Source organism: Cupressus sempervirens, chromosome 1 (assembly GCF_028749045.1).
Source record: "Cupressus sempervirens isolate cs-2001-9-10 chromosome 1, ASM2874904v1, whole genome shotgun sequence".
Lineage (NCBI taxonomy): Eukaryota > Viridiplantae > Streptophyta > Pinopsida > Cupressales > Cupressaceae > Cupressus > Cupressus sempervirens.
The window spans coordinates 469176759-469197210 of record NC_143118.1 but is presented as its reverse complement, the minus strand read 5'-3'; positions in this window follow the sequence as shown (position 1 = coordinate 469197210).

Sequence of the window (20452 nt, the reverse complement as noted above, 5' to 3'; positions counted from 1 at the left end):
AAATTTTCAATCCAACAAAGAATTGTATCTCACCAAACATAGAAATTTCAGATTATTTACTCATTTCTTTTGAAAATGCCTTACACAAGTCATCATTTCCTATGAATAAAGTATCATCAAAAAATATTTCTTCAAATACAATCTTCTTGTCTAGTCCTTCTTTGATATATAGGCTATTGTTATCATTTGTCATTTGAAAACCATTTTGTATCAATTAGTTATGAAGATTTTCATACCAAGCTCTAGGAGCTTGCTTAAGACCATATAATGCCTTGTGTAACTCGTAGACCATGTCCTTTTTTCTAGTATCTACAAAACCTTTAGGTTGTTCAATGTAGACTTCCTCATTAAAAATTCCATTCAGGAATGTAGATTTTATATCCATTTGATACACTTTAAATCCTCTGTGAGATGCATATGCTAGTAAAGTTATAACACCTTTTAATCTTACAATAGGAGCAACATTTTCACCATAATCAATACCTTGTTCTTGAGAATAGCCTTTACATACTAACCTTTTTTTTCTTTTTTTTTTGAAGCTTTTCCATCTTCATTCAGCTTGTTTCTGAACACCCACTTTGTACCAATTACATTTTTATCCTTAGGTCTAGGAACAAGAGTTTGAGTCTTGTTCTTCTCTATCTATTCTATTTCTTCATTCATTTCTTCAATTCAACTTTCATTTTCCAAAGAGTCTTTAACATTTCTAGGTTCAAATTCAGCAAGTAAACATGTAACTTTAATTTTTTCTTGTGTCATTGTTCCATTTAATTTGTCTCCAATGGTCTGATCAGTTGCATGATGTCTTCTAACATATCTTGCTAACACAGGTTCTTTGGATTTGGAACACATTTCACTTATTTTATCATGAATTTTAGTATCAAGCTCAAGATCCACTATTTATGACTTGGATCCATCGGACTCAATTTTCTCTAGCTTGGTAGCCTCTGACTCGAGTCCTATAGACTATGACTTGGGTTGCAATATTTGCAACTCAGTAGCTATTAGAGATTTTGGGGACATAGGATGTGAAGCTCCCTTTCTTTTAGATAAATTTGGTAGGGTATTAGGTTCATAGTAAACAAATCTTCTGTAATCATTGGGCTCTTTGTTGCTTTCTTCTTCACACTTTTTTGAAAACTCCTCAATTCTCACACATGCACTTTCTATGGTTTTATGAGTAGAAAAATTCAAAAATTTGTATTCTTTACTTCTATAGGAGTATCCTAGAAATATTCCTTCATCACCTTTGATATCAAATTTTTCTTTTCTAGATTCTTTCAAGATATAACATTTGCTACCAAATACTTTCAAGTAAGTTACATTTGGTTTGTAGCCATACCATAGTTCATAAGGAGTTTGATTTGAGTCTTTCTTTAGCTATACTCTATTTAGGGTGTGAATTTTAGTTTTGATAGCTTCCTTCCAGTATTTGATTGCAAAATTCTTTTCTATCATGAAAGGTCTTGTACAATCCACAATGGATCTATTCCTTCTTTCATCTATACCATTTTGCTAAGGTGTACCATGGGCTAATACTTGTCTTTTAATTCCTTTTTCAATGCATAATTCATTGAATTCATTCGAGATTAATTCACCACCTCTGTCTAATCTCAATCATTTCAATATCTTTCCAGTTTCTTTTTCTACTCTTGCCAAGTACCACTTAAATTTTTGAAAAGCTTCTAATTTTTCTTTTAGATATATTATAGTCATCATTCTAGAATAATCATCAACAAAAAGAATGAAAAAAAATTCTCCACTATAATTCCTATTCCAATAGGTCCACATAAGTCTGTATCCACAAGCTCTAATACTTCATCAGAATGATAGTTCTTACTTTTGAAACTAGTCTTACCTATCTTACTAATTTGATAATTTTTGCATAGACCCATATCAAGTTTCTTCAAACTAGGAATACCTCCTACTCTTTTATGTTTTCTTATTTTAATTATATTATCAAAGTTTACATGACATAATCTTTTGTGCTACAAGTAGCCTTCTTCTACTTGAGAAATAAAACATGAACTTTCACTGAGATCAAGATAAAATAGATTACCTTTTGTTTGTTTTCCAGATCCAACTAGATTTCCTTTTCCCTTTTCCATCCATGAATTCTACCTTGGATCCAATTTTATTCAACTATGCCATACTTAGTAGATTATATTTTAGTCCTTCAACCCAATAAGCATTATCATGTACAAGTTCATTAGTCAAAGAGATACATCCTCTTCTTTTTATTTTACAAGGTTTATTATTTCCAGATCTCACACTACCACCATCATAATATTCAATGTGTTATAAATTTTTTTTGTCTCCAATCATATGATGTGAATAGCCATAATCAATAATCCATGTATCATTTTTGCTAACATGAGAGATAAGTGTCATCTTGTCTCCTTCATCATTAGATTCATCTTTTATAGCAATACATACCATTTCATCTTCACTATTATCAAAATCTTTAGACATAAAACAAGATTTATTACTTTTATCCTTGTAGTTATTGACTTCTTTCTTGCCTTCATACTGTTTGCTTTTCTTCTCATCCTTGTTTTCTCTATTTGGACACCAAGCGACAATGTGACCAAATTCTTCACAAGAAAAGAAGATTAGAGGAATCTTGCCTTTTTACTTTCCTCTTCCTTTGGAGTACTTCTTTACAAGTAGGGCTTCAACAACTTTAAGATCACTATCAAAAATTTCTTCTGTTTCTTCTTCACTTCATGATTAATTAGCCTTTGATTTCTTATTCTTTTTCTTGAGTGAGAGTTTGACTTCAAATGCAAACTCAATACCTTTGGAACTAGGAACATAGTTATCATAGTTATTCACTCAAAAGTTGTCAATCTTCCAACTAGAGCATCCAAAGTTATATTGCTATTTGAATCATATCTCATTTCTTGAATAGAAGACACTCTAATATCATAAATAGGAAGAAAGGTTCTGAATACCTTTCTTACAACTATTTTTTCATCAATGTCTCTTCCAAATGCTTTGATTGTGCTCACACTTTCTTCAATTCTTTCCACATATTTTGTAATGTTTTCATCTTCTCTCATTTTTATCTGATCAAATTGACCTCTAAGACTTTCTTCTTTTTATCTTCTTACATTTTCATCTCCTCAATAAACATATTTTAGTTTGGTCCACATTGCATGAGCTATTTTTCAATATTTTACTTCATCAAATTCAACATAATTGAGAGAAAATTCAATATCAATCATCATTATGTTATGATTTTTTTTCAACAATATCTTCAATTGATCATGTTCCAGTACAAGCCTTGTATTTAGCACCAAGATATTTACAACCTAGATCACTAATAGTTTCCAAATGTAATCTCATAAGTCCTTTGCATGCTGCAAAATTATCTCTATTTAACTTGGGAATCTCTCTTCTATAAGACATCCTAATCTTTAACTTACGTCCTTGAAACCTTCTTTGAAAGCGCCAAAAAGCTCTAATACCAATTATGGGAAATATGAGAGGAGTAGAGGGGAGGGGTAAATCAGTTACTAAAAAAAAAAATTCCTAGATCCCTTAGATGTCAGTAGAAAATAATTCTACGGAAACTTAGTTCTACTGATGCTCAGTAAACAAAGAAATGTTGTTACTCAATAAATACTAAAAATGCTAGGCAAAAATTTATCATGAAAATCTTAAGATGTTATCTATGATTATTATTACTTTAACTATTGGAAATATAAATGGAGTAACTGAGAGTGGGGGTGAACTAGTTACCACAAAAACAAATCCACAAATCCCATAGATGTCTTAAATAACTAGTTACTATTGTCACTCAGTAGACACACAGAGAAATGTTTTAACTCAGTAGATTAACTTGTTACTAATCTTTAAGCATTCACAATTATTAACATGCATGCAAAAGCAAATAACATGAACACAAGAGACACTATATTTAATGTGGAAACCCAATATGGGAAAAATCACCAAGTAACTAGCTACCAATTTTCACTCTTCTGAAGTGAGCCCTATTAGGATCCAACCCTGTTAAAGGTTACAAAACAAACTATTAGGTGTGACCTTATTCGAGGATTTATTCACCCTATTAGGAGTGGCCTTGTTAGAGGTCTTTAGAACAATTCAACTGAACTGTCACCTTGTTAGAGGATTTGCAAAATGTCTGTTAAACCAACTCTATTAAGAGATTTTGAAATCACTGCTACAATGGTTAGAAAGTAACAATGAAATGACCTAAATAAGATGCAACTGAATTTTCTGATTACAGATCTCTATTCTACACCATTAGATCCTCCTTGATCAAATATAGCTTTTCTATTCCTTAATGATCTCTAATCATCCTTCAAAATTCACTCTCACAATAATCAGTCCACCTTTGCATTCATATCACATCAAATTCATCACACTTAAAATTTGCAACTTGACCTCTCATATATACCATTCAAATTATCAAGTTGGCTCAATTACAAGTTACAATCACCTATAATCATTACCATAGTTGGCTAGAAATAATACTTGATACAATTAAGCATTAAATCATAAATTAAAAAATTCCTTTACTAGCCAACCCTACTCAGTAAACACTGCATCAAAAACAATTTCCTGAGTTAACCATCTCAACTCAGTTAACACTACAAATTTTGTGAAATCCTTTGGCTGTCGAGCAAACTCGGTAAGGACTAAATTTCTTTCGCTGACCATGAGAGTTTGTTAACAACTATTGTCTACCACATTTTTCTATGATGACCGAGTGAGCTTGGTAGACATTGAATTTCCTTTGCTAACCTTGAAAGCTTAGTAACAACTATATGCACAAGGTAAAGTCTGAGAACACTTGATAGACACTATAAATCTTCTTGTAGACCAACTAAGCTCGGTAAGTATTGATAGATGACTTGTATGGAATTTGTGTAACATCAAAGACAACACACAATTGGATAATTGTATCCAACATTAACTTGGGTGCAAACTCATAAAGAAAAATAGCATTAACACATTTGACACCAAGATTTAATGTGGAAACCCAACTTGGGGAAAACCACCAATTGCAACTAGTTACTAATTTTCACTCTTTTGAAGTTAGCCCTGTTAGGATCCAACCCTGTTAAAGGTTACAAAACACGCTATTATGTGTGACCCTATTAGAGGATTCAATCACACTATTAGGAGTGGCCTTGTTAAAAGTCTTTGGAAAATTTAATAGAACTACCACCTTGTTAGAGGATTTATAAATAGCTATTAAGCTAACTCTATTAAGAGATTTAAATCACTGCTACAATGGTTAGAGAGTAACAATGAGATGAATTTATTTTGGATGCAAATGATTTGGTAATTATAGATCTCAATTCTACCTTGTATACTTTATCCTTCCTAATTAATTATATATTTTTAGCTCTATAAGGATATTCAACTTATCCTTCTGATTTTCTTCTTCTTAGCATCATCAAATCTTCCACACACTCATACATACTTCACACATGCTAACCCTCAACTTGACCTTATACTTATATCTTTCATATTGTCAAGTCAGCTAAAGTACAACTTAGAATAATTAATATTGATCTCCTTAGTTGGATAGAATCAAAAAATAAATAAATTAAACTCAATATACCAAAATAAGAAAATTCTTTGTTAGCCGGCCCTAGTTGGTAGACACTAACTTAGAAATAATTTTCTTGTGTTAACCAAGTGAACTTGGTTAACACTGCATACTTGCATAGATCCCTTGGTAATTGAGTGAGCTCAGTTAGCACTAGTTCCATCCAAAATTCCTTCATTAACTGAGTGATCTCAATTACCGCTCAACTTTTGCAATCTTTCCTTTGACACCTGAGTGAACGCGGTAGAAACCACCTTCAAACTAAACAAACTTTGAAATTCTTAATAGCCACAGAAAACTATCTTCAATGCCTGAGTGAGCTTGGCATACACTAACTAATAATGATGACATTTTTTGTAACATCAAAGATAATAAACGATTAATTAATTATTTCAATAGAAGGAGCACCTACAAAGCCTCCTATGCCATCATTAGCTCTCACTATAGAGGATTTTAAAGGAAGAAAAATTGATCCTATGGTAGAACATACATCCAAGAAGTTTTTGGAAGATGAAAGACATGTCAAGTCAAGAGCATTAATTCAATTTTTATAGAGAAACACAATATGCAATTTTGAAGCAAGGTTTAAGAAGATCAAGATAGAGAAACCTAATAGGAAAGACTCTGCTATTGAAGAGGAGGTCAAGGCTAGCCTCATGGAAGAGTTTGAACATATAACCCCTAAGGCGGGAAGGACATTATTAAAGGACTCAAGAATCATGATATTTCTTGAATGGGACATTGCTAGTGCAATGATTTTTGATGCAATGAGAAAGGAAAAGGAGACCCAATTTAAAAATGAAGATGAGGTTTTGCAAGCTCGGAAAGGGTTCAAGTACAATGATGATCATAAAGCTTAGGTCATGTCATCCATTTAGAAGAGAGATAAGGCTAGCATTCAAGAAGTCCTAGATTTTGAGAATACAAGTAGTCTCATGGTCTACAAAGTTGAAGAAGTAGACAATGAAATGATGACCTTGATAAACGAGGAAATGACTGACTATAGTGTAGTAGTGTCAACCACAGATTAACAAAAAATTCTTAGAACTAAATGAAAATTTTGAAAAGGTTTTGAAAGCCTATGAAGAAAGAGGAAGGAAGGTCTACCAATTGGAAAGAAAAATTTCTCAAATGGAGAAATAGTTTTGGAAAAAAAAGGTAGGCACATGATTTGGCTCACATGTGGAATTAGGTATCAAACATGAAGATATAATCCAATATAAAATTTTGTATCTACTAGACAAGGTAGGTTGGCCCTCATTTTATTTGAAATTCTAAAAGGTAGTAGAGATATGGAATGAATCAATAAAGAATGAGCCAACCTTAAGGCTAATTTTGAATGAATGGATTAGCAAGGATGATTTCATTACAACCCTTTGCTATCACGTAATTGACTTTTCTAATTAATAGGTTGAAGAAACTTTTGACCAAGATAATAATTTCTTAGATTTTGATCATATGAGATTTTTTTTGTGAAGAAGGATAAACAACTTCTTCCTAAAGTATCTTGGTAAATTTTTTGATCTTTTTCCTCATGCACTCAAAGGTATAGGCCAAATAAAAGAAAAGGAGGAATGGGACAAGGAATTAAATGAATTGTTGAGCATTAGGCTTAATAAGGTTGTAAATGATGAAAAATATATTTGGTTTAATAGAATAAGAGAGGAAGTTGTACAGGTGCAATTAATTTTTGATTCTTTCAAACAAGATTCTGATGAAATAAAGAGAATGGGAAAAGATGTCCTAAAGAAAGACCAAGAAACATTGAGCTTCAAGTGGCCTGATGATGCACTTTTTGATAAGTGGATAGATGATTACTTGCTAGAAACACAGTTGTTACAAATGGAAGTTAAAAGAGAGTGTGTGGACAAAGTAGTTGCTATACAAAGGGTGTAAACTTTCAATAAAGCAATATAGATAGATGAATGAAAAATGAGCAACCAACTACAGAATTGGACATGGAAACTAAAATTAATGATCTAGCAGAAGAGAAACCAATTGTGATAAATATCCAAATATTAGACCATGATACATCATGTGCTAGCCAAGTAGTCCCACATCTTGAAGAGAAATAGATACAACAGGGCCAATCATCAAATGTAGTGGATCAACAAGAAGTTGCTACAATAGAACTAACCCCACCACAAGAAAATCAATGAGAAAGCCACTCTATTGTAAAAGGAAAATGAACACCAATTTTTTTCTTTTCTGTAATAGTGACAATTTTTATCCTTTTTGTAATTTTTTTTGTGCTAAGGATAGCTATCCATTTCCCTTGATGCCTGAAGCTTGTTGTAACTCATACTATATAAGTGAGTTTCCAAGGCTAGAGGAGGATCCAAATTTCTTTTATTTCATATGCATATGTAAATTCTAAATCAGTCCATGCAGACTATAAATCAATTCCACAATTGAATACTAAGTTTAAGTTTTTTTTGATAGAGATAATCACTGAATTGTATACACTTCAAAGAAAATGAATACAAATATTGAAATTTGATTTCATCCCAAAATTTGTCTCTTCTTTTATCTTTATTTTTTTCTCTAAAATTCTAACACAAAAATTTATTAAATTTTAGTTGTGATTCTCTTTTAATTACATTTCAGTTTTCTTTTTTTAATAATTTGATGGATTACGTAAATGCTTATTGTAAAATGAAAGAACACCATGGCTCTAAGTGAAGATATGATAAGTATGAGATTTGGACGTGAATATAGATAAATATTTACACAAAGTGTTGAGATGGGATTAGAAATAGGTGTTTGGTTTTTGATAGTCATAGCCCAATGGATAAGGCACTGGCCATCCTTATGAGTTAATTTGAGTTGAAAGTTTTACATGATGTAGAATACAATTATCAATCAATCTTTATATTTTTGTTAACTAAGCATGAAAATGTTGGCCAACACTTGATTCAATAATCCTTAGGGTTTTAGTAAAATAGGTGGCTGCCATATCTTAATATCATTGAATTAGAAGAGAAAAGTCCTATAAATCTATTGTTACTATAATTCATGTTATAAATCTTAAATAGAGAGGTATAGATTGGAATTCCTAAGGTAGACCTACCTAGATTTTGTAGAGTTCAAAGTGGAGAAGATTTTAATGTCTTGTTAGTTGGTCCTTTTGTTTTCATTTGTAGAATACAAATAATGGTTTATAACTAATCACTAGGTTTTCAGCATTATAAAAGGTAGTTGAAATCGCCATTTAATTAGGAGCCAACATTGTCATCAATTTTTCTTGCCCAATCAACATGTTTGTAAATTTTCAACTCAAACTTGTCACTCTTCTTGTACCATAGTTTGTAGTCTTTTGTTCCCTTCAGATAACTTAGTATACTTTTCATTGCCACCATATGATTTTCTCTAGGGATAGTAGAGAATCTACGAATAATACTAACTGCTAATGCAATATCAAGTTTGTTATGGACATCGTATTTTAGTTTTCTAATTATTGACCTTAATAATGTTTTATTCACCTTAGTTGAATTATCATTATTTGATAATTTATGTCTAGTCACCATAGGTTTTCTAATTGGTCTTGAGTCTTTGATATCAAAAGTCTTCAAAATTTCCTTGACATAATTGGATTGTATATAATAGATGCCTTTGTTCATCTAATAAACTTGTAATCCAAATTATAATCTTATTTCTCCAAACATAGACATCTCAAGTCCCTTCTTCATTTCATTAGAAAAATATTTTCATAATGCATCTTTTCCTCAAAATATAATATCATTAGAAAATATTTCAGCTAGTAATATCTTACTTTCATATTTACATTTTAGGTACAAATTTCTGTTGTCGTTAGTTTTTGCAAAAAAATATTTACCAAACAATTGTGTAACCTTTCATATCATTTTCTAGGGTCTTGCTTCAAACCATATAAAGCCTTATGCAATTTACATACCATATTCTTTTTACGTGGATCAAAAAATCCTTTTCTTGCATCTTTCAATATGTAACATTTTCTCCAAAGACTTCAAAATAATTAACATTATGTGCATAACCATATAAAAGTTCAAAATGTGTTTTGTTTGTTCCTTTCTTCACTTAAACTTGGTTAAGAGTGTAGACTATAGTACTTCCAACTTATTGTTGACATTCAATCAAGTTTGTTATTAGTGACAACACTTATAAAGATTTTTTATGGCTATCAAGCTCATTGAATAGTCTACAAGTGTTTTCCATGCATTTTAGTAGCCACTGAACACTACAATTCCTATCAAGCATTTTAGTGGTTACCAAGTGAATTTAGTTAGTGTGAAGAATAAAAGTTCAACCCAAGCATTTTAGTGGTTACAGAGCTTTGTAGTTTCTACTGAGTTAGAAGTTCATGTAAATCAAAGCCAGTGTTAACTGAGCTATATGGTCACTAGTGTTTATTGAGTGCAGTCATGGTAAACAAGTAATTTAGTTCAATCAAGTTACAAAGTATCTACTGAGTCACCAGTGTAGACTAAGTTCAAGACTACATTGAAGTGATTAGTATGAACCAAGTTTCTGCTTCTACCAAATGCATGATGATGCCGAGTACCAGAACTTCACCAAGTCAGTCTTAAGAACCCGAGTATCTACATATGGGCTGACTTTGTAATATTGGTGTTAACTTGTATAATGGCTGACTTTTTAATTATGTAAATTGGATTGATATATGTAATGTATTGTACCATATCCAAGTGTGACAATAATGTGAAAAAGAAGCATGTGAATGTGAATTAGAAATAGACAAAGTGTATTATAAAGCCATATTCGTAAAGGAGGAGTAGAGTTATATTTATCACATAAAGGTGATTAGTACTTCAAGGAATCTCTATCATCAATTTAGTTGCAAGTCAGAGATCTACTACTTCATCCTAATAGGTGAACTAGTTCAAATCCTTTAACAAGGTAGACTTAATAGTCTTTTCTTAAATATCTTTACCGAGTACAAACTTCATTGTATGTTTGTAAAACCTCTAACAATGTGGGCCTAGTAGTCCTAATTGCTCCTAATAGGGTAGATCATCAGAAGTGATCAATGTAAGCCTTAACAGGCCAACTTTATGCTATAGTATTGAATTTTTATGGGTATCATCCCCACACAAGTTTTACTTTCTATTTGGAAGGTTTTCGGGTCACCAAATTATTGTGTTGAAGTGTTATGAATGTTTTATGCTTTCAATTTCTCATGTATGCAGTTAGATTTGATTTGATGAACTAAATGGTAATTGGATTATTACAATTAAGATCTAAATTTGATAAATTTTTTGAGGTTACTAATTCACCCCTCCCCTCTTAGTAACCTAGCTAGTCTTGAATATTTCCAACAATTGGTATCAAAGCTTTGTGTTTCTCATGATAAAGTTTGATAGCTTGAGCAAAGATCAAGGAAAATGGAGATATTTAGACTTGACAAAGCCATTGACAATGAAAAGCTAGATTTAGAGATGGTCATTGCCCAACTCAAGAAAGAAAAGGAGCATCTTTCCCAATCTCTAAAAAGAAGGAAGGAACTTCCTAATCAGATGAATGACCATCAGTATATTAAAGAGAGAATTGAAGATTTTTTCCCTTCAAGTAGCCCAGATGAAGCAAGTGATGCAATCAAAGAACTCCTAGAAAAGAATATTTCTCTGTAAGAAGAGGTAAGGAAATTGAAAAGAGAGAAAGAAATTTAGTCAATAAGATTATGTGAAATCTTGGAATAGAGAAACAAGACAAAAGAAGAATTGTATGGAAGGAACAATGAAATTCAAAATCAATCTCTTCAGCAAGCAAACCTTATTGATCAAATCTTCAATACAAATGAAGAAATCATGAGCTTGAGATCTAAAAATGAAAGGATAAGGAATGATCTAAACTCTAAAAGACAAATCAATGAAAGATTCAGGAATGATCTAAATTCTGAAAAGAAACTCAATGAAAGCATAATGAAATCCCAAGCAGACATGGATCAATTGAATTAACTAAATGAGTAGAATTTCTATAGGAAAAAGGGTAAAGTAGGAATTGGATACAAAGAAGAAGGTGAGTCCTCCAAACAACTTTCCCAAAAGAATCAAAAACCTACTTGCAATCACTATGGTAAGATGGTCATACATCAAACAAATATTGGAGTAATGGAAAAGCTAAATTCAATGGAAAATGTTACAATTGTAGTCAGCATGGCCATAGGGCTAATGAATGCAAAGAGAAACCAAAATTTGAGGGAAAGAATCACAAATGCAAGAAAAAACATCACAAGACATTTGAATGCAGACATTCAATCCAGCAGAACAAATTGTGAAAGCAATATTTAGTTGGGACTACAACACTTGGTGTAGATATCATTATTGTGGAGAATTTGGACACATTGGCATGAATTGTGTTAAATGTCACATAAGAAGAAAAGATACCACCATAAGATGTTTCACTTGTACCAAACTTGGTCATATAGCTAAGAATTGCATGAATAGAAGTAGAATTGAAGATGAAAAGAAGACAAAAGAAAATAACATCAGAAAGAAGATGAGACAACAATGGATTCCTAAATCTACTAAGCATGCTAGTTCAAGAAATGATGGTCATGTCACTCAAGAAGTGGGTGACTCCACCATTTCCAACTAAGTTCTTAAGGAAGAACTAGAACTGCATTATCAAGATCACATCCTAACAGTTCCAATTGAAAGGAAGCAAAGATCTAAATTAGTATTCAAGTTACAAAAGGATCATCAAGTGAGATCGGTAACAGTTATCACTGAGTTGACTTCTCTACTGAGCAATGTTGGGTCATGGACTCTACCAAGAAAAGTTGGGAATTACATGGACATGTTTGATTACCAAGTTATGAAGCCTTTATAGAGCAATCTAAATAGATAGTGGATGATAGCCTATCAAGCATGATGTCATCACAACTACTTTCATACTATGCATTAATGGTGAAGTTTTAACAAAAGGCAAGAAATAAAATTCATTTTCACCAAGAAATCTAAGTGTTATTGGGAAGAAGCAATTTATAGAGTGACCAAGGGACTTTGAGAAGAATTTGTAGCTAAGTTCTTCAAAGTTTTTCACATCTTACCAGTTAGCCATGGAATCAAGCAATAGTAGCAGAGGAAGGAAAGGGTCAAAGATGTTGGTCCAAGGAGTAGAATGGAAAGCACCTAATTTCAAATTGGTGCCAGTGATTGCTGAAACCCTTGATCCAAATGGAGCATAGTCACAGATCCCTCCCAAGGTACTTCTCTTTAATGACATTCACACTCATTTTAAGTGTGAAATTTAGGAAATTGGAACCCTAGAAATGGATGATGCCCTAGGTGAACTCTATGTGGATGGGATTCTCAAACCTGAACATAAACATTTGGAAGAGAAGGGTTTAACTCACATTCCCCATCTACTCCAAAGTTTCCAAATCAAATGGATCAGATACATCCTTAGCCAAGTTTACAATGGTTAGCTATGGCTTGAGAAACTAGTCATGATCACCAAGAAGATAATTCATTGCATTACTGGTCTTCCCATGCTCACCAATGCCAAAGTAACTAAAACCCTAGGTTGGGTGGAGTTGGAAAAGTAAACCCTAGCCAAGTGGGATGATAAATGCATGAAGATTAGTAGTGTAACTGATGTAGAACTAAAATTTGGTATACATGTGATATATCACAAGATTTATGGTTCTAGCTATCTAAATAGTGTGTCATGTGAAGCTATTGACCTAGCTCATAAGATTGTGAAGAACAATCTATCATATGACCTAGCAGGTCTATTGTTGAAGAAATTCAACAAAAATATGGAAAGTGTTAGGACTTCCGAGAACAACCTTTGCAAATTTAGTTATTTTTTGACATGCTTATTTTTCTATGTTCAAAAATTATTCCCTTAAAAAGGCATGGTAGTATGGAGAAAAGATGTGCCAGTATTATATCATATTAATAAATATATTTTTGAAATGGGAGAGAATTTTGTTAGCATTATGGATAACTATTTTGATGTCTTCAAGGAAAAGATGAATAATAGATTCAGGATACCAAAGAAATTGGTTCAAGACTACAAAAATGATGTTTGTTTCATGGTAGACAGTGACAAGGTCTACATTCAGGCAGTAAGACCTAGAGTTGTATGGGTGAAACCTCTTCCCTATGAGGTAAACATTGATGAAACCAAGGACATTATTAAAGCCCTAGTAAATGAGCCTATTGATCCAAAGGCACCATATTTTGGAACATATGATGAGGCCAAGGCAAGAATAGAGCTTGAAATCAAGCTTCCATAGGTGGTTAACAAAGGTAAGAGGAGGATAGATGAACTAAAAACAAGCACACCTTTTATGTTAACCAAGGGCAAAGGAGAAGATGTTGAGGAAGTAGAGGATGAAGAGGAGTTAGAAAAGGAAGAACTAGTGAAGAAGAAAGGAAAAGTGATGATCACCAAGCTACCTAAGCCATCCACTATAGTGTTTACCAGAAGATCCAAGAAGAAGGTAGATAAGGAAGGTGGTGATGTCATCTTCAATCAGCCTTTGCCTACATTTCAAGAAAGACTCAAGGTATTGAGAGAAGGAGCAAGAGTGCATAACTTCAAAGCTCTCAAGTATGAAATCATGTAGTGCCTCTCGTGTTTGCATTCTATACCTTGTTGTTTATATTTATTCGAGAGATACTTGATACTCTTATTTTGTACCTTGTGATGACTCAAGGGTTGGATGGTATACATTGACTCAGTTCCATAGATGTTATGCTGCTATGCTATTTAGTTTATTATTTTGCATGTTGATGCTATTTTGAGATGATAGTAGACCTATGATGATATCTAGTATTATGGTTTATTGGACTTATTGTTGAGTATGTTATGAGATGGATTCTATGTTATGGTTATTTACTTCATTCTTGTATCTTTACGCCTTCTGCAAATGTGATTGATGTAAATGGATTAAAGATTTATTTTAATACATGTTACTTTGGCTATGATATAATATGCAATTGCACTTGATCGTGTGTTTTAGTGTGCAGGAATTATATCCCTAACAATGGCACATGGAGTTAGTGATTCAGCTATTCATATTTTGCCAATGTCATCCTTGTATGGTCAATGCACCTTTATTTAGTTGTTTAAATCTAAACCTTTTGGTGATTAGTAAATCCAAACTCATCTACATTATGTGATTAGACTAGTGAGTATGTCTATGCATTTAGAAGTTTGCATTTGTCATGAAAGTGTTAAGTTATTTTCTATGATTTTGGGTTTTTGGTTTTTAAATTTTTTTAGATTTAATTTCTAGCAGCTTTACCTTAGGTGAATTTCCATTACGGATAATAACCTATTTTTGTTTGGGTTGATTTGGAGTTTAGCTACTCTAGCTAGCTAATTTCTAGAATTGACTATTCAATTGAAAAGTGAATAAGTATTGTAAAAGGGAATTCATTATTCACTTCTCACTTTTCAGAAATGGAATTTTGAGAGAAAATTTGTAAATCCTCTTCTAAAGGATTCTTGTTTTGTTCATTCTAGGAGCTGTGAGCATGGGACCTGCGTGAGGTTGGTCTCATTGGATTTAACTCAAGGAGTTTATACTTTTTCATTATTTTTAGCAGATTCAGCAGGTGATTTATTTTATTGGGTGAGTTACTTTTTTGCCCCTTTTTCTATTAGGTAGGGCTTTCTCATTTTGTTTTTTTTTCTTTGTTTCAGCTTTTGTTTCTTGTAGAATTATGTTAGGAGGTAGAGAACTAGTGTTCTCCTCCATTTATGTTTGCTAGTTCTACCCAGTTGGTTGGGTATGAACGGTTTCCCTATTTTTGAAATGGGGGTTTGGATTTTTGAGCCTTTATGTTGGCCATTTTTGCATATGTTGTCCAATTTAAATTATTATTGGATTTTTGTGGTTTTTGCACCCAAAGGTCAAATGGGTTTTAATTTTAGGATTTTTCCAAAATTTGGAGTTTTTGCCTTGTTTTGCATGCCGCCCTATTTTCTTAGGTTTTCTCAGCACAATGTGGTTCATGGACTTGGATAATCCATTTGGATATCCATCAAAACACTTTTTCACTTTATGTTGCATTGGGATGCATGTAGCATCTATCATCTCGATTATGTTTTTGGTTGATTGACTTTTTGGTTGTATTCTCATCCAATCCTTTTGGTATGATCTTTGTGATGGTGGTGTACCACACACAATTACATGTGTCAGGTGGATTAAATAGGTATTTTAATACATGTTTCTTTGGCTATGATATAATATGCAATTGCACTTGATCGTGTGTTTTAGTGTGCAGGAATTATATCCTTGGCAATGACACATGGAGTTAGTGATTCAACTATTCATATTTTGCCAATATCATCCTTGTATGGTTGACATACCTTTATTTAGTTATTTAAATCTAAACCTTTCGGTGATTAGTAATTCCAAACTCATCTGCATTATGTGATTAGACCAGTGAGCATGTCTGTGCATTTAGAAGTTTGCATTAGTCACGAAAGTGTTAAGTTATTTTTTGTGATTTTGGATTTTTGGGTTTTAAATCTTTTCAGATTTAATTTCTAGTAGCTTTTCCTTAGGTGAATTTCTATTACAGATAATAAACTATTTTTTTTTTGGGTTGATTTGGAGTTTAGCTACTCCAACTAGCTAATTTGTAGAATTGACTATTAAATTGAAAAGTGAATTCATTATTCACTTCTCACTTTTTAGAAATAGAATTTTGAGAGCAAATTTCTAAATCCTTTTCTGAAGGATTCTTGTTTTGTTTTTTCTAGGAGCTATGAGCATGGGATCTGTGCAGGGTTGGTCTCATTGGATTCGGCTTAGGGAGTTTATACTTTTTCATCATTTTCAGCAGATTCGGTTGGTGATTTATTTTATTAGGTGAGTTACTATTTTTGCCCCTTTTTCTGTCAGGTAGAGCTTTCTCATTTTATTTTATTTTTTCTTTGTTTTAGTTTTAGTTTCTTGTAGTAGTATGTTAGGAGGTAGAGAACTAGTGTTCCCCTCCATTTTTGTTTGCTAGTTCTACCCAGTTGGTTGGGTGTGAACATTTTCCCTATTTTTGAAATGGGGGTTTGGGTTTTTGAGCCTTTATGGTGGCTGTTTTTTTGCATATGGCATCCGATTTCAATTATTTTTGGATTTTTGAGGGTTTTTTCACCCAAAGGCCAAATGGGTTTTAATTTTAGAATTTTTCCAAAATTTGAGCTTTTTGCCTTGTTTTGCATGCCACCCTATTTTCTCAAGTTTTCTCAGCACAATGTGGTTCATGGACTTGGATGATCCATTTGGATATCCATCAGACAACTTTTGCAATTTATGTTGCATTGGGATGCATGTAGCATCTGTCGTCCTGATTATGTTTTTGGTTGATTGAATTTTTGGTTGTGTTCTCATCCAGTCCTTTTGGTATGATCTTTTTGATGGTGGTGCACCACACACGAGTACATTTGTCGAGTGACCTGCGGGGCCCAATCTTTTGTAGTAATTCTAGAAGTTGTGATCGTTTGGGATGGGTTGGGAATTTGCATGCCTACGGGCAGTCATCATTGGATGAGTATGGGTAGGGTAGGGTAGCATATGGAGGGGGCTTCTACCTCGCAGCCTAGTGATCATTGTGCCCAGAGGGTTGGAAAAAGAAGCTTTAATTAAGTGATAATTAAATAAAATACTAGTTGGTAATAAACTTAAGATAATAAAAGATTTGGGGTGCTAGAGCCTTTCCATTAAGGGATGTTGAATCTGCACAAGTCCTAGCTTAGGCTTTTCAATGCCAAGTGACTCTCCATGATGTTAGTCCCTACATAGTAGCCCATTGAGATGTCTGACCAGGACTTGTAGTTTATGCATTGTCTCTATCTTAGGTTCAGTCATCATATTGCTTGGTATATGTGTTAGCCATGGATGTTGTTTTGTGTGTTTGTGGTTGGATCCCTCTCTCCATTAATATGGCAGGTGTGGACCTATGGGTGCCATGTGGTTGGGAGGCATAGCTACCTTCACCACTACTAGGGACCAGTGTACAGAGATGGTCTTATATCCTAGTGCGACCATTGCTGGATGTGTTCACTTGCTATTTCAATTTTCAGAGTATGCTTCTTGTAACTTATTCTTTCATTGGGATGTTTTTTATCATGTTTAGATGATCTTAGTTTTGACACATTCCTTATTATGATGATTAGCATGTGATAGGTGATGTTATCTACTTGCAGGTTTGTCTTCTATTGTACTACTAGCATGTTTAGTAGTGACATCCCTATCATGACAATAATGGAAATTTGATTAGTGGCTTGGGATGTTACATGTGGGGGATGGATAGGGCCCATGATGGCCTTATGATACCATTAATAGTTGGGAGGAATTGCGTACTTAGTTTGGTTTTTTTTGTACATTGCAATGTTATTTTAGTTATTGCGATGCTGCTTTAGTTCACTATGATGTTCCTTCTTTATTTTTACTCTTATTTGTTAGATGGTTAGATGTTATTCTTTCCATATTTCCTTATTTTATTTGAGGGTTCTTGCCTCAAAATGTGGATCTGGTACTCTCTGGTGTGGAGGTTTTAAACTCAGTTTTGGTCTTTTGTTTCTCCTTAAGTGTTTTTCTTTAGTTTCCTAGGCAACCTTTTATTAGCATGGTGCAACACAAAAATGTATCGCACACCCATTGAAACTATATCATGCATCCATTGATTCTATCATATGCCTCTTTGAGTAATGTTGTGCAATACCAAAAAGTATCACACCTCCTTATAAGAAATGTCATATGACACCCTTAAAGTGTCACATGCCTTCAAGAGAAGTATCACCCTGAAAATGTCACCCTCCTTTAGAAATGTTGCACAATACTTTTCTATGTTGTATTAAAGTATCACCTAGTTTTTGTAAAAACCTATGTGGTCAGGTAGCGAGCACTTTTCGATCTAGTACAAACTCTTTGAGAGTTGATTTGGATACCCTCTTCAGTGTTCTTCAACCCTATGGTGTTGCATTTTGATTCCAATTGTGTTTGTTTCCTTAGTTAGTCTCTTGGGGTTTAAAATATATCATTTAAGTATAAGTTGACGTATACTTAAGATATTTATTAATATATGTGACGATTCATTTGAGATAGATTTTAGACCGCTATGGGCTAAGATAAAGATTCTAGGAAATTTTAGGGCTTCAAGATTTTAGACTTAGCCAATTTTTAGGTGTTAGCATTTGTTTGTTAGCTTGGTTGATCTCGTGTGTCTTTTGATTTATGTTTTGGTTAGTAGTGGCATTTGGAGATCCATTGGTGTTAGTTGTTTGTCAATCTTTCATTGCAATCTTTATGATCTATGTAGATTGTTAACATGTGCACTTACACTTAGTTTTTTTTTTTTTTTTTATCTTGCTTGTATTTCATCCTTGTTCCCAAGGATCTCTAGGTAGGGCATTACAAACCAAGACACTAGTAGAGTAGAAAGAGGTTGAGGATCTAGTCATGGACAAAATGGGCCAATGGAAATACTCTCTAGACTAGCTAGCATCGTAGATCCCTAGAGTTTTGTTAGATAAGATCAAGGTAAGATGGGAGAATACCAAGCAGACTGTCAAAGACATTTTTTCACAAACCTTAAGATAGTTGGTACCCACCTTGATAGATGCAGAGGTAAACAAGGCATTGAAAGAAAATGAGAAAAAAATGACACTTAAGTTCAATACTTGTCTAGTTCTGATGAAGGACATAGAGTATGTAGTGAGGAATGCCACAAAAACATGGAGAAATGTGTTTCATCTTCACAAACCAAGTGAGTATCTAGTAGAAATCAAAGATGACAATGATGATAGTGACAAGGATGAAGATAATGATGAAGACTCCACTAAATTTGTCATGGTTGACTATCAAGATCTAATGAAGGATGATGAAGAAGTAAAAGAGGAAGAATCTATAGAGGAAACAAAGGAAGATGATGAGGAGACCAACCTAGTCAAGATAAATGTGGCTATCATTGCCTCACTTCCACACTCTCTAGCTAAACTTGCAACATCATCAAGCTCAAAGATAGCTTCAACAAGTTTGATTGTGACAACCACTGACACATCAATGACTAATCACTCTTTGCTCCCACACAGCTTAGCACATCACTAATAGAAGTGTGTACCACCTCATCTACCAAGTTGCAACATCCATTAGCTACCGAATTAACATCATCAATAGTGGATACAATATATTCTACAATTTTGTGTTCTTTTGTAGTAAGTACTATTTTGGATTCTACAATTTTGGCTGCTTTAGTTTTGGATATTTTTGTAAGTACTTCAATTTTCAATTTAGTAAGCATACCAATTAGTATTCCATCTAGTGGCACTATGCAAATTTTCACTACTAGTCCTACTATTTCTACTATTGTTTCCATACCAGATTCAAAGGCATTAAGTACAAGGATAGTTGAACCTAAGGTTCAACTAAGTACAAGATTTTTGAGTAAAGGAAAGGAGAAAGAGGAGGATATAGATTTAGATGAGGAGATTGAAATTCCCAAATGGGACATTTACAATCTTATTGCAGATCAAATGCACGTAGTTGTCAAACTCCTCCAAAAGAAGGAAAAACAACAAAAACTTAGAGAGGAGAGAGACAGAGAGTATAAAAGCATAGATGATGCCAAGAATATTGTGACTGAGGCTATAGGTTTTGAAGTTGATATTTGTCAACACATTTTGTTGCAATTAGAAGAGGCAGTTCAAAAGTTCAATGAGGACAATAGTGGTCAAGATAAGTTGATTGAGAAAGAAAAAAAGAAATTTGATAATAAAGTGCTTGAGCACATTTCTCAGCAAATTACTATCCAACAAATTAATCTTTCCTCAATTTTGACCAATCTTGAAACCTCTTGCACAAATGTAACATCACTTTTTGGAAAGTTGTGTGATGTTACTAAGTTCACAAAAGAA